Genomic DNA, 17,385 nt, shown 5'->3' on the forward strand with positions numbered 1-17,385 from the left:
ATCAGCAAAGCCCAGCATGCCCCAGCCCTTCCCGGCGCTGTCCCCGGCCGCAGGGCACCCATCCCGGCGGGGAGAAACGCTCGCCTCCCTTCGGCAGGGCCAGGAGGACAGACCTGGACAGGAGGACAGAGCCGCAGCCCGGCCAGCGACTTGTTACACCGCGTGCGGGGGGACGTGTGGCGGAGGCAGGCGGCACGGAAGGGGAGCGCGTCCACGTCCCGCCTTGCTAGCTGCCTGCCAGGAAACTTTTCCCCCAGCCGGTGCCGAAGGAGACCTGGCTTTGCCCTAACTGTACACGCTTCCATTTTCAAAGGGGAAAGCCACGTCTCGGGCGTGCAGCATGGCAGGGACTCCAGCACTGGGATTTCATTTGGGGTAGCTATCCCGTGGGTGGGTTAGGCAACTCCAGGCACCCCCAGCCCTCCAAGCCAGCAACCCCAGCTACCCTGCTGGGTGCCTTTAACCAGCTGGCTGCAGCAGTCTGAGGCCTGCAGGAACAGTCGGTACCGGTGGGAAAGGGTGCCTCCTCCTCCCTGCCACCGCAGGTCCAGACGCTGCCCAGAGGACAGGTTAATCCCCCAGCAACATTCAAAGACTGCTAAGCAACGAAAGGCTCCCTCCACAAGGAGCTAAGCGCCATCATTTGTGCCCAAACTTGCAAAACAAACCTCCTACTGAATCTCACAGGGCTCTTGCTAACTGCCAGAGATATCCCGAGATTGTTACTTTGGGGTATCTCTGCTGCTCTGGTGGTGGTGATGTTTTAAGAACACAAGAAAGGGAAAGGAGAGGGAATAGCTTATATTAGACCAACTGATGTAATTGGAAGAGAAGAGCAGCACAAAAGCTCTTCCCACACTTGTCCACATGCTTACTTGCTGAATTAATTCCCATGTCTGCTGTGCCCAAAGTTCTCTAAAATAAATGAAGAGACTTAAACCAGGCCCACACTCCAGCAACAGACATCTATAAATATTTAGTAGTTCAGAAAAGTGACAGTCACAAGCTTAGATGTTTTGTCCTAAAAACATTTCAAAAATAATCACCCAAGGAAAGAGTAAGACCAAAATCCTACTTTAAACTTAGAAATATAAAAAGAAACAAAATTAAAGCTAAAAGCTTGTCTTTAAATTCACCTTGCTTTAGGAGATCAAAGCCAGTCTAAATGTGCATTTGTAATTTAAAGGACTTTTGCTGTAGGAAATACAGTAAATGTCACTTGCGCAGGAAGACCCGGATTCACTCCACCTAACTTGAAATGTAACTGCGAGAGCTACATTATGAATGTAGTTGCTCTAGGCTCCCTCATATGCTTATGGAAAGAAGCTGTTCCACACAGTGACACAGCCTCACCTTTTAGGTGATCCTTTGAAAATTCCTTTTTTCACCCCATTCTATTCTAGGAGACTTATTGTAACTCCTGATAGAAGGGATCAGTCTGAATACAAATGTCCCAACATTCATATAAGCTGTTTAGCAGCCATATAGACTCTTTACAAGCCTTGCTTTGGGCTATGTTAAAGTGTTTCACCAACAGCTGGGGCTGATTCCACTCAAGAAGCAGAACTGTTCTATCTCAGGTGCATGAGTACAATTCTGCAGATAGCCCCACTGCTAATAGGCACCATAATCAAAGCATTAAAAGCATTAACATTTAAATGACTTGTAAATACAGAGGAAAAGGGAAATTCTTACTACTGATTACAGCAGCTGGAACTAGCTTTGGGATCTGTTTTGAATTCTTTTAACCTTTTACGCTAATTTTAGGAAACAGCAGAACCAAGCATTTTCCCATACATATGCCTAAGGCTAGACAATACCTTCATTCATATTTAAACAGCCTGCTGCAAGGTCTGATTTTCTGAGGTTCTCCACATCCCTAGACCCCCTTAGAAAGGATTCATTTGTGTTGAACCTTGGCCTTCCATACTTACTATTCATGACATAGAAGGGCACACACCTTCAAGGATCACTGTCTGTAAATCAATGCGGTCTTTCATGTGTTCTAAGATTAATAAAGAGTGTGGCGAAAGGGTTAAAAGTAGACAATAACGCCACCAAAAAACATGAAATAGAAAACCAAGAATCAGGTACAGCCTTCAGTAACTACCTGGCACAACGACCAAGGCTGTAGCTGGGAGCACCTCAGCCACCTCCTCCAGGTTCCCAGTGACAGAAGTGGCACTGCTGGGCTCTGAAAATAGCGCTATGACACTCCACTGGGGACAAGAACAGAAAGAACAGCAGTGCACGAGAGCACTCATGGATATATTAGAGATGATGGTCGTACCTGTCTACTTGCACTGCTAATCAGAATTTCTTGTTCAAATTAACACTTTTCCTTAATTTCAAAGGCTCCTTAGCAACCCAGTAGACAATGGGGCTTTCAGGCACATTTCACAGCTGGGCTGCCAAGTTTAAACTTCAAGACACATAATGGTCTTATCTGCACATCAGGTACGCCACCCCTGGCTGTCCATCATCCTTTTCGACAACTTGTCATTTTGGATTGTATATAGTGCTTTTGCCCACGTCAAGTTGTCATTATTATCCCATTTTGAGTACATTAGCCAAGACCATCCTTTTTAAAGGAAGTATAAAAAGGCCTTTTTACAAACTGGAGATAGTTTTTATCAAGTCCCTAAGGATGGTGGAGGATATTCTAGAATGTAAAGAGAGTTGCATTGCCCTTCCTCCGTCTACAATAAATCACCTCCTGGGTGGGTAGCCTTGTTCCAGGAGTGCCACAGGAGGCATTTTGATTGAAAATGTTTTATCTCTCTTCCACCCAAAACACTTGCATGTAGGACAGAGCTGACTGATTTTGGTCTGGCTGTTGAATATGGGATATGAGGAAAAAATAGAGAGAGGAAATCAGCACAGGATTCCAGCAATGGCAAAGGGCCCGTGCTTTGCCCTCTGTAAAGCAATATGTGAAATAACTAACTTCATATTACACCACAAAGGGCAGGATAAGCTGTCAAGTCAAGGATTTAAAGGAATTATCCAAGCCTGTGGGGATCCATAGCTGAAAGCTAGGTGTGTGTTAGTAGCTGGAGGAAGCAAAGTTAATATTTTCATTCATTTCCTCATTGAGCCACTCTTGATTTTGTATTTTGTCTCCTATCTCATTGCAGCTACACTTCTCAACTTCTGAATATTAGGTTGTTTGTCAGGGCTGAAGTCTGGCTTCTGCTGAAGGGACAGGGAGCTGAGTTACAGCCTCCCCCTGAGCTACAGGGGCAGGCATTGCTGGGGCAGAGGCTGATGACTCTGGGCTGGGCTGAAATGGGGCTTCTGGGCCACAGACATGGTTGGGGGAGGCCCCAGGGGAGGAGAGGCAGAGTCTTTAAGGCATATTCCTGCCTCTGGTCCCTGGCAGTTTGGACTCTATCACTTCTGTTTACATAAAGCACCGCTGTCAGCTGATAGACAAATCAATATACACAGAGACTCAACCCGGAAACCAGGATGGAAATGCTGAACATCCATGTTCATTCTGATATTAAAGATTAGGCAAGTAGTTATGAATATTATTAATACAAGTTCATGGCACTGAGTAATAGTTCAAGAGCAGCCAATGCATGCAGTGAAGAGGAATATTAGTAACAGTAACCTGTGTAATATACCTAGGGAGCTAAACAGGTTTAGTTTCAGAGTTTTTCACCAACCACATCTTCAGATCATTTATCTGCATAATGTTTAGAAGCTGCAGGGGGGGAGAAGGGTCCCAGATTATTGAAAACTATGTGAACAGACAAGAAGACACTGCACCTACCCAAGGAAAGGTGGCAGTTTAAAGAGATGGCACAGGTAAATGGCAAGAGAAAAGATACACCATCAACCCCACATCACAGAGGTATAGGGAATCAAAGTGACCAGAATTCAGTCAGACAGAAAATCTGCAGTACATACAGTCAGGACCAAAGAGAACTGAGCTCAGGTCTGCCTGACGTGCTCTGATCTACCACATGTTGTCAGCTGAACACAGAATTCAGAAGAAAAGGACAAGCTCCTTCAAAAAACACACTGCTGGGGACGCTGACTACTTTTCATATATCACCAGTCAGATTACAGAGAGCAGGAAATAGGGGTGCTCTTGCTCCTGCAGATTTAAAGCTCACTCCAACGAGGAGAGCACCCAAAACTTCAGATTACGGAGCTGGGGTAGGCACCTTGCACCCTCTGGGGATGCTTGGGCACCTGCTCTTAGACTTTTCACCAGCCATTAAGCAAAGTTGTTACAGCACCTTCAGACTGCCTATTGATTAGTGTCCAGGCATTAGATACACAGGTATTAGGTCTCTTTTTCTGTCTGACTGAGTATCATATTCTGCAACTGCATCATAGCTGCAGTTGGTCATCCTAGTAAAGCTACCAAAGGTAGAGGTACAGGATATTGATTAAAAAGATGCATATAAGCATCACAACTTATTCATAGAATTTAGGTATTCCTTTTTCTATATCTAAGCCTCTTTCTGCAGTCCTTTCAGAACCTGAACATAAAGAAAGTGAAAAAAAAATCACAACAAAACTGAAAGGTGTATCAAAACTAGTCCTAATTTGCAACTTTTCCAATGATTTTTGTTTTATTATTTTATGTGCAAAGTAGGATAAAATGCAACTTGTAAGCTAATCTTACAGCTTGGTAACAGTGGTTAGTAACTATAACTGCTCCAGTGCCTTTATTGGGATTGCATTAATTTCTTTACAAATTATTGTCGGTTGCTGTGGGTTTTGTTGTTGTTATTGCTTGGGTTGTGTTTGTTTTGTTGTTGTTTTGTGGGTTATTATTCAGAATATTAATACTTAATTCCCTTTTCTTATTTTACTTTCCATAGCCTCATGTTGGATGATTAGCCAGCTGATAAAATAGCATGCTGGAATTCTCTGGAGCTATCATAGCATCCAAACAACACCAGCAACCTTCTAGCTTTCAGAATTATACACCAAAACCCACATCTAATGAATGGTGAGTGCATCTAGAAGTGCCTTCTGATCCGTTTGACTGCTAAGCTCTACTGACCAGCACCACCTATAGGTACCTCCATGCCAACTTTAATCGCCTCATTTCTTTCCTAGTTTTAACCCCTACCACTCGAAATCCTCTGCTAATTTTAAAGAATGAGATATAGATGTAAGCCTAAGCAGAGATGCTAGGTCTCCATCACCCCAGGAGTACCTCATCCCTTGTTCAGTTAAATACAGAGAGTGGGCAGCTCATTCCCTCAGAGCAAAAGAAGACTATGGCCTCATTGCTAGATCCTTAAGTTCATTCATAGGGTTTCTTAACATGTATGGCATTTTACTGATCTACGAGGCTTAGCGATGGGTTTTGTTTAATCCAATATACTCTGTAAGACATATCCTGGGCATTCTAACAAGCTGTTGCACATTATCTGTATGAACAAACATACAGATTTGTCCCATGGCTAACCATTAGGCATGGGTGCCCTACTCAGCTGATCCTTTATTTAGTCAAGCCAAAAACCACTGCAGTACCTTCTCAGACAAAACTGTTCACATTTAATAAGAGCATCAAACACTGAAGGAAGATTTGCTGTTAGAGGAAAATCTAGCAGGATTTGGAGATGGAACTAAGTAAATTTGTTGCTCGCTCCTCACACACACAAATTTGAAGAAGCCTGATGTGGCACACCTGACATTATCTGGCTACCAATGTTTTTGAATACTGCTATAACGTATGCTGAAATCTGTATCAAAGAAAATCAGTAGTAGTGTCCCATTCCACCCATATTCATTGAGCTCAGTTTGAGGCCTTACTTGGCAATAACAAAGTAATGGAAAGAGTCCACGGCACACAGGCACACTGTGCCAGTGCACAATTTCCACTTTCTGCCTATTTCTGTTTGCATCATGAGTGCAGCCCCAGCTCCAGTCACCATTTTCAGTCTTTCACAAAGGACGGATGTGCTAATCTCCTTCAACTCTAAATACAGGTTAACAGTGCCAAAGCAAAAAGCTGTGTTTGTTTCCACAGTGCTGCAGATAACCAAAGCTTCAGATTAAATACATTTGTTATTAGGAAGGCTGAAGCTACCACAGATGTCCTGGAATTGTATTGGTCAGAAATTGATTATTTGAATGTATTTTTCCCATTACCTACTAACAGTCCTGTAAGATGGAAATCAGATCAACATCTGAATAGCAAGTAAAAATATGCGAACCCAGCCACCCAAATGGTGGGGAAAAAACAATTCTGTCTAGCAACAGGGATGAAAGAGGTTCAGCTGACAGGTAGGAGAGAGAGGCTGGGAGGGGCACAGAGGCCTCTTCTGAAGTTGATGGAATTCACCGCTGTAAGGACATGTTTCTTACCTTTCACTAACCTCCTGCATCCAACCTGATTTTGAGTTGCTGTTCCCATCCTGCATCCTTGCTAATGGCTCAGTCTTCTCCAGTTCCAGGGGCACAGCTCCCCACTAAACACAGCCAAATGGTTATCTTGTGGTAGCTACTCTCCACACACAAGTACCCTGACTTCCTCCCACCCAGTGAAGAATTGGAGAAGAAGAAGGAAAGGGACAGCAGCAGCCCTGGTTCAGCAGCAGAGCCTTGGTTCCCCTTTCCTAGGGTCATTTTTCCCCTCAGCGGGAGTCGGAAGTTACATGACTTCTTCTGGTAACAGAAACACTAATATCAGTGTCCCAGCAGAGCTGCATTTGCCACCTTCATTTTCCCCCATATCCTTAGCTCAGGAACGCTGTGAAACACCGCAAAGCACTACTGGTGTGTCAGTAACCGCTCCAACCTCCCCACAGAGATGGCAGCTCCTGACAGGACGACTATCAATAGTCTCTGAATCACTTTGAGATGAATCAGACTGTTAAAATATTTAATAGTCATGCACCAGCTTGGCTGCTTCCTCACCAAGCTCAGACCTTACCAAATTATGAGTAATACTTGCACTGAGCAAGGAACTAACATTTTGAAGAAAACCATCTCCATTTCTCCCTGCTCCTTCCCCCCACTGGCTAATACTGGGGCAACAGTTTTCAGAATGCTGATGAAAATCTTCTGATTAGATGAAATTATATCTTTAAACAAAGGAGAAAAGGGATCATTACAGGAACATTTTCCTACTTATCTTGCTCTAAATAGTCACACTATACTTTCTGCTCTCCAAAGGATGAGGAGGCTAGGTGGCAGTGCAGGCTAATGGACTAGCTCGTTATTATAGGAACTAATGAAGTGAATTTGGTGTTCTTAGCACCTGGATCCATGGCTAGCATAGATTTCTCCAGCCCTCAGTCACTGAAAAACTCCAGGCAACAGGCCTAAGCATATAATTTTGCAAGGTCAGGCCTGGAATTAATAGTCAATAGGAGCCCACTTTTTTGAATTACTGATCAACCTCATACCTTTGCTTGAAGTAATGGAATAAGTACATAAAAATGGCAGTGCTGCTTTGCACATTTATCACAGTTTGCCTGTTCTGCCTGTTCCTTACTGTAGGAGCCGTGAACACTGCTGCACACACATCCACACCTACAGCCATAACCTAACCAAGACAGCGATATCAACTTGTCTCTGGTAAAAGCCCTGAAACAAAATAAAATAAATAGATAAATATACAAAATAGCATCTTTCTTCTTCCCGTTGCTCACTCTGCGTGAGCAGATAGGACTCCGATACTAGCAAGCTCTGTTTCTATTAGGAAAAAATGATGGTATCAGTAAAAGAGTTCTACAGGCACAGTCCTGCCGGCCCACAGAAACATACATGAGGTCTTGTATACTGCCTGGTGCTCACCCCTACTGTCTCCAGTTATTGTATCTCTCAAAGAGGTTTCATTTATCTTTCTACGTGTCTCAGAAGAAGAATACATGGTGTCTGCTTTGCCCTTACTTGTATCTTTGCACGGCAGTAATCACGGTCACCTTCTAAGACAATAACTCTCATGTATAGAATAACTGCAAGGAAGGATCCCCAGCTCTGAGTTAGGGCGAAGGTGTGACTTTGAAGGACAGGACTTTCTAGAATTAAAGCTACCACACAATCATTACTTAGAAAATGACTCCATATTGAAAAGCAATATACATCCTTATTCTGACCGAGGCAGGGTAAGTACAAGAGAGCATTTGGAAAGACAACAATAGACTGAGCTAACTAAATCCTCCAGCTTCTCAAATCTGACATGGCTACTTGTATAGTGTAATTTTTCTTCCATGCTTTATGATTTACATTTTGGTTGTCATGTGTTGAATCCAAGACTATGACATGCTTTACAATGGTATGAGGGTACTACCCTTCAGTCTGCAGTAGATCTTGTCTAAAGAAGCTGGGTACTAAAATCATGCAATCATCTGCTCTTTCATCTGCTCCAGTAGGATAAACCTGTGATTCTTGCAGCATGTCACACCTATTATTTGATGACGGGCAGGGAAATGATCTGGTTGCTGGCAAAATTTCTTTTTATTTTTAGATGTGATAAAACAAATGACTGGAAGATAAATCAATTGGGTTGTAAAGCAACCGAGTTGAATGGGTAGTCCTTACTGATCTAGAAACTAAAACATGTCAAAGAATCAGTGGAAATCTTCTGCTTCTAGCTTTCCTCTGCAACAGATAAAAGTGTAGTTATAGCACTGCAGCAACACCACCTGTATTCTTCATGAAAATAAAACCTTATGGGATACCAAGACCTAAATGGTAAGTCCTATATCATTTACGGCTCACCATTAAATAAGACAGATGAAATAGGCTGGCAGGCAGTAACAGACCAGCGCAAACCTTTTGTTGGCTGAAATGTGCCAAAGTGACAGATGATAGCTATGCCACCTTAGCACTACTAGCAAAAAGCCTTGGCTCGCAGACGCACCAGCCAGCTAGTGCCTGGGACACACCTCTGTAAGTGGGAAACAATGGAACTTGCAATTAATGCATTTACACCAAGGAGAAATGTTGCTAGCTGGATGAGAAAGCAGAGACACTTCTTCCCGGCGCCAAACCAGCTGAGCTCATCCATGCAAGGCTCTGCTGTGACACAAAGGCGCACTCCTGACAATGAAAGCCTACAGAGCGACTAAGCCAAGGGTACAGCCTAAATAGGCAGGCAGAAGAAAAAAAGATACAGTGGGAAGGTGTGCTGGGCTGAACTAGGTGGGTGGAGAGTAATGAAGCAGAAGCACATGGCTTGAATTCTTCAGGCCTTCCCAGTCTACCCTGGAATTTGTAATGCTTGGAGGTTCCTCTGAGATGCACGAGACCACCAATTTTAGCACACTAGGATCCAAAGGTTATAGGCCCAACACTTCAAAAATTAGGGAGAGGAGGGCTACATGATGCGTTGGTTCCAACATAAAGCCTGAAGCCAAATGAAGAGTGAAGTCACAGGTACAGATTTTGACCATCCCTAAAGGAACCAGGATCACTAGAGTTCATCCTGAAAAGGGAATTCTGATGAAATTGAAATTTTTCCGCAATTTTTCCTTAAAGAAGTTTCATTATATTTATATATATATATATATAATATTAAGTATAAAGGGGTGCATATAATCATATGTACATACAGATTCACATACATATTAAAAAAAAAAAAAATCAACTCTAGACAGGAGTTCAGTGCATTATTTTTCTTCTCACTGTGCTACAATCCCCTTACTCTATACCCCAGAAGTCTCCCCAGGGAGAATGGAGAAGAAGGGAATTTGCTTTTTTGAGAAGACACTGAGACAGAGAGAGAAATCAATGTTTCCTTAAGAAAGAAAACAGCCTTTTGAATGAAAAAAATAGCTTTTACTAAAAACACGTTGCAGCAGAACAAGTCCTGTCATTATAAAGGAAGGAACTGCTTGCAAAATGGAATCCCAGCAGGCACTCAACCTTTCCCCTTTCCCAGCTTAAAAGCATCCCAGCCTCATCAAGCAGCGAGGCCTCAACAAATCTATCCTTACAAATTTAAGCAGCATAACTCCACCTTTCTCTGCCAAGTCCACACATACACACCCTATCTCTCTCACTCAGAGAGCTGACATGCTAATAAATACAAGGGGGTTAGCTGCATTTTGTATTCCAGGCATACTGCAAAGGGGCTCTTGAGATCTTGCTATGCTGATGGAATTCAGCTTGGCCTTGTTTGCAGCTGTTACTGAGATCCCAAATGGAATCAGATACAGGTCAGGTGTTTTCCATTATCTTGAACTACATTGCTTTCGAAATCTCTGTGCTAATCATATCTCTTGTACATGATATGACAAGAGAGATTCAGATGCCAGATTCTGAAAAAATGTTGGTTTAAAGGAAATTTCTTAAAATCTGCTTAGTGGTATCTCCTGCCTCTGCCACTCAATCAAACTCATTCAGCCCTGAAATACATCCTGATCCCAGCAGCCGAGAGACAGCCAACAATATCCTTCGCATCAGTTCAGCTGTATCTGCCCACATACACCTATAACAACTCAGAACAATCAGAACACCTGAATTTTGAATCTATGAAACTTCTTGCTGGCAATAAGGAGACTGCCACATATGAGGCCTTTTAGATATGCACAGGGTGCACTGTGCTCCAGCACAGGAATAACCCCACCTTCCATTCCAACTAAGTTTTCATTTGGGCTGCATCCCCATCTCCCCTTATACTTGCTGCATGACTCACCACTGGCCAAAGAACAGATCGCTTCCCCTGGGACTACAATGGATGAGGGGATCAGTGATTCCCAGGGGAACTAATGAATCCACAGCAGATCTACCTCCATTCACTAAGGACTACTAGGGACATCTTTCTGCAGACACCTGCCACATCTTGAAGCTCCACTTTTCCTTGATATGTGTTTTACTGGAACAGACAAAATACTTTGATAATCTAACCTTTAGACGTACTCAACAAGGGTCACACCCTACCCAGTGCCTGACTTGCTAAGGCCAAGCTACAATGAAACCAGTACATTCACGCTCATTCACATCAATCCCATCCTTCCACCGTGCCTGGCCCAAAGCATACTTTTTCCTTCATACAGACTCAGACACCAGAGTTACACAGGTCTTAGCGTTATAGCAGTCCATTTGATACGCACCTTGAGTCCACACTCTTATTGAGTTACGCTAGATGCTCACGTGAAGGGACAAGAAGCAGAGGCTCACCAGGAACAATTCTGTGCCCTGTTTCTGGTGCATACAGTGTATTATCTGGAGAGTGTTCATCTAGAAATGCTGGAAGCTTGATAGAGGTGATGCTATTTTCCATCATCTTCCCATTTTCCCTTTGACTGGCCAACATTCACATGGACACTACCTGGCATGAACAGCATTCACTTTCGAGCTTGCAGGCTGCAACTGTCCCTGCCCCAGGTAAGATGGGACACCGTTCATCTCTGCTCCTCTCTCAAATATCAGTGTCATGGCTGCTGGATTTATCCCAGGAATAAGCTCTGTGTTGGTAGCAGTGAGAGGCTAAAAGAGACCAAGAGATGTGAAAACTCTCCAGGAAACCATATCAGAGCCAGGTCCTCTAGGAAAGCTTTCACCTCTCTCAGAAAAGCCCTGGAAGGTCAGGGGATAAAAGCTTTGCTCAGCCTGAATGCTGAAACCTCTTCTGTTTGCTGGAAAAAGGCCAGGCTGGAGCTCTGAGCCCTGACAGGACAAACCCACTCCCACTCAGGTAGGAAGTCGCAGTCAGCAAGAACAGAGGACACAGCCACAAAGGTTTTGCCTTCTGGCAACTCAGTTCTAACCCAGCTCACGCTGTGCCTCCGATCTGCATAGGTGACAGATGTGTTCTGCTTATTGCTTACTACAAGAGAGCCAAAGAGAACGGATTTACTGATCATACCCTCTCAATTCCCCAGTACCAAAGAAAATGCTGTTTACCTAAATGAGGGGGAGGTATTCAACCACACGAGACAGCTGCAGGATGGTGCTCAAGGAACTGATACACTCAATTGAGCAACATACAGTGTATACGTATAACACAGAAGCCTATTTCCTGAATAAGCCATACCTGCCAAGCAAAATATCCTGTTCTAACACATGGTATCTTTGACATTTACCTTCAGTCGTGAGGAGACTTACGATTCACAAGTGCCATAACCATGTATGATTCATCAGCTGTCTCCACAGGACTGAAAAATAAATGTCATATCAGATTGAAACCACCATCCATTTTATAGATGCTTATTAACACGTTATTTAATGTGCCAAGTTTGTTTTGCCTTTCATAGTTGAAAAGTTTCTTTTAGGATTTTTTTTTTTAAACTTTACATTCAGCTCTAAAGCACCTTGCCATAAAACAAATCACACCTTAGAAGTGTTTTCCTGCTCAGAATTCTCACTCTTTGCTTAGCTTTTTAAGGGCAACGTCATTCTCCTAATACATTGAAACTACAGACAGAAGCCCTGCTGACTTCAGGAAGCAAGAGCAGATGCAAAAGACACATGGAGCAGAACAGGCTTTAGAGATAAGAGATGCCAGGAGCAGAATCTAGCAGGGGCCAAAGTGAAGCCCTGAACATAGTGCAGACAGCAGCAGCTGCAGTATTCAGGGATGCCTCAGTGCCAAGAACAGTGCTACAGGTTGTGACCGTAGAAGAGCTGTTTTGTTGACACATACCACCACATAATTTGACACATGCTGAGCTGGCCTTACCCACGACTGCTTACAGTAATCGTGTTTATAGCTTTGGCCCAGAAGGTATTCTTGCATTAAATCCAAAGTCTGTCACCAAACATAGACACAGACACACACTATTGTATCTTGCATACCTAAACATTGACTTTTGAATAGTTCTCAGACAAATGGGTTTTGCAAGTTGTCCATACACAGTACAGGCATGCAGAAGCCCTTATACTTAAGCTGTACCCTTGCAGGGTAAACTTCTACATATAGAGCTGTATGCATGAAAATGGAGATGTAGTAGTTGTCAGCCAGAAGTGACAGACTTCAAATACTATCACTCCTGTTTTAACTTTCATTAAAAGTGACAGGATAAAATGGCTCTCATACAACTGTGATGCTCTGAGAAGGATCCTCTTCCAGTACAGGTATCTCCTTGTAGACAGAAATATTCTAAAGAGGAACTCAGATTATCAAATTAATGCAGTTCTGTTCCACTTAATTAAAACATTGCTGGTAATTAGGGAACCCCGCTGGTTCCCCTTCTCCGTTCTTCCTGATCCTCCCCATCCTTGAAATTCAAATTTGAACTTCCCTGAAGCGTGGAGGGTGTTTCAACTTGGTGTTAATTTCAAACCAGTAGGTGGTTGAAGCCAAGCAACGGAGTTTGGACTGAAATTCCAATCAAAACATCTTTAAAGTTCAGGAGAAAGAGCAGGACTGAGATCTGAGATCAGGAGTTTTCACCTTCATTCAAAGATTCTAAGGACATATTCAGCCTTTCACTGCCTTTCAATCACACGAAAAATGAATTTGTCCCATTAGACCTGGTAAAACCTTTCTGTATAATCTAAATCTGGGTCTGCATAAAGATAACAGTTACCAAATATTCTCACCTTATTGGCATATTGATTGTAAAATACTTTTTTGTCCTGTAACTGGGAACAGTCTGGGCTAAGGAAACTCTAAGTAGACAAAGAAAGAATGCACTGAAGCATAATATGGGTACATCACATACAGAGTTTGCAGACTGACGGTCCAACAAAACTTCATTGTGTTCTGGAAATAAAATTAATAAATAAAAAGGAAAGCCATTTTTAAACCGTAGACAATGTTTTCTGCATTTGTATGCATCACATTGTTCAGCGCTAGTAGAAGGTTTAGCATGAGCAATATCTCACCTCATTAAATCCAGCTACCCTGAGAGCCCACATGCACTCTGTGCCACTGACAGCAATTCTACTGTGATTCTACCACTGCGCCACGCAATTCAGGAGAGACTCCAGCCTGTGTTTCTGCCCGTTAGGAAGACTGCCTGCTGCTTATTTGCCTCCAACCTCCCTGTTGCCATAACTGTTGATTTTGAATGAGGAGAAGAAAACGACAAGGAAAGGAGAGGGCATTTTGTCAATAAAAACTTTTATCTGCCAATTTTCTTAAGTGATCTCCAACTCTGAACAAGACATATGAGTGGAACAACCTGGAAATTGAAAGGTACTGTTAGAACAACCCTAATTACTTGGCTCTGTAAAGAAATAACTACCTCTGAAGGATGCACGTATTATTTTCCCCAACATTACAGGGTTGCTATTGCTTTATTACATTGTCCACAAGGGCAAAGCACTACCTGTAATTTTGGGAGCTCTTCCCCTTTTTTCACTAAAACGTTATTAGACCACTAATTCCTGAATCCTTTTGACTGTGGCTATCTCTGAAGAGTTGGCTTTGACTGCTATACAACTTCAGAGTTTGTTAGATTCACATAAACCCAGTTACAAGTGAAGTCCATGGTGGAGTGGAACAACAAAGATTCTCTAGCAGAGCTCACCTACATAAGGCAGGCCAGAAGTCTCACTTTAGAACAACTTTTACATTCAGTAGCACATTTCCAGGCACATCAGCACCTGAAGATAGCTCCATGCATCGAAGCTCATCAGAAGTTTAGCTGACATGAAGCTTGATAGCAAAGGTAAGAGCCTATCCCAATCAACATAACACATACCGAAACTAGTAGAAAATCTAGGACTTACTATTTAAGGCAGCTATCTCAAAAAATTCAGCAGCCTCCACTCCTTTCTTGAGCATACATTATTGCCCCTCCAAAAAAAATGCATTTCTGGGGCTGCTCAGGGACTTTAAAAAAAGGGAGTAAGGTGTACATTGCTTTTGTTAGAGGGCTGTATGTACACAGTTGCAGGAGAGCGAGAGACGAGTCAGGAAAAACAACATGGAAACCAGCACAGAGTAGAAGAAAACCTCACAGAACAAGCAGAGACATGGCTCAGGGAACAATTTGCCAAGGGACCTCTAGGGGTGAGATCGGGGCATCTCTTTGAAAGAGACAACACAGACACTGCTTGCTGTAGCAGAAAAGAACTGAGTATTTTTGCGAATTGGAAGGTAACATCAAAGATTCCTATTTTTTCCACAAAGTTCATTACTATAAACTACCCAAAGGGGGTTGGACTGCAAGCATCAGAGGATGAAGCCTGGATGTTGAACTTCCAGGTGATGAAATACACAGGAGAAACATGCAGCCTTATTAAGACCAGCTTCTCTTTCAGGAATTAGAAAACAAGTTTGTTTTACCTAATTTTAAAAGGCTCAGATAGTAATCTGAGCAAGTTAGACCTTGCTCACCTTCTTCATAAATCAGCTGAATAGCTACTGGAAAGCAGAGCTCCAAAGACACCCCTGCAGGATTACAGTGCAAACTAAAAACAACCTCTATTAAAATTCCTTGATTGTATCAAACAAAACAGTAAACAGTAGAGAACTAGTGACCAGCTTCTATTTTTGGAAGGCTCCTCATGGTTAAGTAATAATTATTGTTTAAGCTTTAAGAATTAAAACTTGACCATTCTGACCTATGATTAAGAGCAGGAAAATAGCAATTAAAAAATAATTCCTCTCAGTAAGGAAAGGTCAACAGCAGGATACATCAAATTCCAGTACTTGGATGTATTTTGTTTAAAATACATGCTAGTGAACTGGTAGAGAAGACAAAGTGATACGATATCGGTATTTCAAGTGATACCACTACATAGAAAAGCAGATTTTATACAGAAAGGTGATATCTTTTATTTGACTAACAGATACAGATGGTAGAAAACAGTCAGCAGCTCGGCATGCTAACTATCCTCAGACCCACCTGTCTGTTCTTAATTCCATTAGCCAACCAAATAAAAGGATACTAACATTTCCCTACAAAACTTGCCGTACTTGTATTTGTATATAAACATGGTTATGACAGTACTAACAACATCAGTATTTAGGAGAAGGATTTCCAGAAGCATGTTGATGTTTCAGAACACAAGGTAATCACAGAATCATCTAGGTTGGAAGAGACCTCCAAGATCATCTAGTCCAACCTCTGACCTAGCACTAGTAAGTCCTCCACTAAACCATATCACTAAGCTCTACTATAGACTTTTACAAAGAAGACCATCTCCTCAACACCTCCTGTGGAGTCCATCTGAAATAGCCAATACTGGTTCCAGTCTGTCTGGAACTGGAACTTGGGACTGGAAAGATCTCTAAAGCAACCCAGAGCAGCAGCAACTCTACCCCTCGTTACTTGCATGATATGCACTCTACCTGGATGATTGCTGACTCTTCTCACATAGGCTTTTTAATAGCACTTTATAACAAGAAGATTTTACCCAAGAAGTGCCTCAACTACCACATTTGTTTTGGCAGTAATAGAAGAAATATTCAGGGTTCAAAACAGGAATTCACCCCTTAGCAGAAAAACAAATTCTCCGCTGATGTACCTCACTGCGAGATGAATTCCCGCAGCTCAGTAATTCAGTTCATTTCTTTATTAAGCAACCAGTCAAGTTGCAATTCAGTAAAGAAAAGCACAGCAAGAAGTGATAATTGGGACTTAAAAATACACTCAGCTGTTACTGCATGCAAGCTCAAAATACAAAAATCACTTAGCAGGTTTTCTAGTTAATGGCTTAATTTTCCCTTCTGTTAAGCCTCTAGTCTAGCAGAAAGTATCACTTAGCTAGTTCAACCGCTAGGTCTCCCTGTCGGGAAATTGTTGTTCAAATATCCAAGAGGTTTGAATAAACTTCCCCATTAACTTTCAGAATGCACAAAAAAGCTTTGTGTTGATAATAGCAAGGGTTATAATCGAGAGCCATTTGCAAAGCTGGGTATATTCCTTCTGCAGCTTTTCTACTAGCTAAGTTTTTTTTTCCATTCCAGACAAAAATTTACTCCTCTAAGGTCATAAAAGCAGAGTTTCATGAAAGGGGCAATTAAGGTTGTTTGTCTTGTCTTCAGAGTAGGAATTTCGCTTCAGAAGACATCAAAAGCTCTAGATCTTCAAGGTAGGTTTTTATAGCCTGTGCTACCAATGGGCAAAAGAGCACCTAAATATACTTGACATTGATGACTCTTCTGAGGATTCAGTATTTAAGGGGTGCTATTGTAGCCGGATTTGTGTGGACTTCTGTGTGACAGTTGTGCCTTCCCCTGAGCTCCCATAAGCATCTGATGTACCTTTTGCAACAGCTGACCAGGGCAAAGTTATCTCTGTGCAGATCCCTTCCATTCAGTATTGGGGCAGGGCTTCAACAGAAGCTCTGGAAGTCAAAAAAGAGCAAGGAGTCGAATAAAGACCAGAGCCATAGAATATAGCTGGTGTCTATGAATTATTGCTTAGACAGCTGTGGCATTGTCCACTTAGATAAGCTTTTCAAAGTCTCCACTCTGAACAAACACTTGGTCTGGCCATGTTTATTTGAATTTGTATGACATTTGGACCTAGTTCCCTAGTCTGAGCTTGTCCCTCCAATGACAAA

At 42.5% G+C, this 17,385-nt stretch overlaps 1 protein-coding gene across 1 annotated transcript in view; it reads right to left on the reverse strand.

Moving 5' to 3' along the window:
• SYNJ2BP (synaptojanin 2 binding protein) overlaps window positions 1–17,385 on the reverse strand; it is a 135,859-nt gene that overhangs the window by 102,480 nt on the left and 15,994 nt on the right. The window lies entirely within an intron of this gene.

Source organism: Anser cygnoides, chromosome 5 (assembly GCF_040182565.1).
Source record: "Anser cygnoides isolate HZ-2024a breed goose chromosome 5, Taihu_goose_T2T_genome, whole genome shotgun sequence".
Taxonomy (NCBI): Eukaryota; Metazoa; Chordata; class Aves; order Anseriformes; family Anatidae; genus Anser; species Anser cygnoides.